This window comes from Schistocerca nitens, chromosome 4, assembly GCF_023898315.1.
Source record: "Schistocerca nitens isolate TAMUIC-IGC-003100 chromosome 4, iqSchNite1.1, whole genome shotgun sequence".
NCBI lineage: Eukaryota > Metazoa > Arthropoda > Insecta > Orthoptera > Acrididae > Schistocerca > Schistocerca nitens.
The window spans coordinates 887,552,493-887,553,346 of record NC_064617.1 but is presented as its reverse complement, the minus strand read 5'-3'; positions in this window follow the sequence as shown (position 1 = coordinate 887,553,346).

The following is an 854-nucleotide window of genomic DNA, read 5'->3' as shown; positions in this document are numbered from 1 at the left end:
AACTACTAAAGCCCCATCTTATTCTATAATTTGCTCCTGTGAACGTGTACGCCTTATGCATGTCTTGGAGTCCATCTTGAAAGGTAAGGCCTTATCTTAAGGCTTTGGTAATATGATTGCATTCCTGAGTGTTTGATCATTGGTCTATTCTCTTATTCGTTTTTACCAATTTATATTTCTAGTATTTACTGAAGTTAACGAAGGCGATGTTGGCCTGATGTGGTCGACGATGCCCTTTAGCTACACTGTCTAAAGGATCGTCCTAAGAAATACCAATTTACGGTATTTGCCCTTTTAGTATTTGATCTGTTTATACATGCTTTTAGGTTATCCATGTCTGCACAACGCGATCGCGATCATTAAATAGATGTATTTGTTCTTTGTTTTCTATGTAGATTAGCCCTAAGATGTCTAGCTAAGGTGAAACGCATAGATGTTAAATAAAAAAAACTAAAATTGCAACCAAGACTGTTTTCAACTAGTGCTACTAAACACTGGTTTGCTGCTTCATGCCACAGATGGATTGGAGAATTTCTGCACTGTCGTGACGTGTTTGTAAGTTTATTACAGATATTTCCAGATTCCATGATTTGTCCAAGTAAAAGCCGCTATCTCTATTAATTGGAAAAAGTTTCGATAAAGAGATTTCAGCTTTGTTTGAACATGTTTTGACCTTGACATATTTTTTACTCAATAACGAATTTTATGAACAGACTGATGGTGTCACCATGGATACTCCTCTGTCACCTTCGGTGGTCAACTTTTTTATGGAGGACTTCGAGGAGAAGGCGCTGGAATCTGCTAGCTTGAAGCCCACAGTGTTTTGGAGGTATGTTGATGACACATTTGTAGTG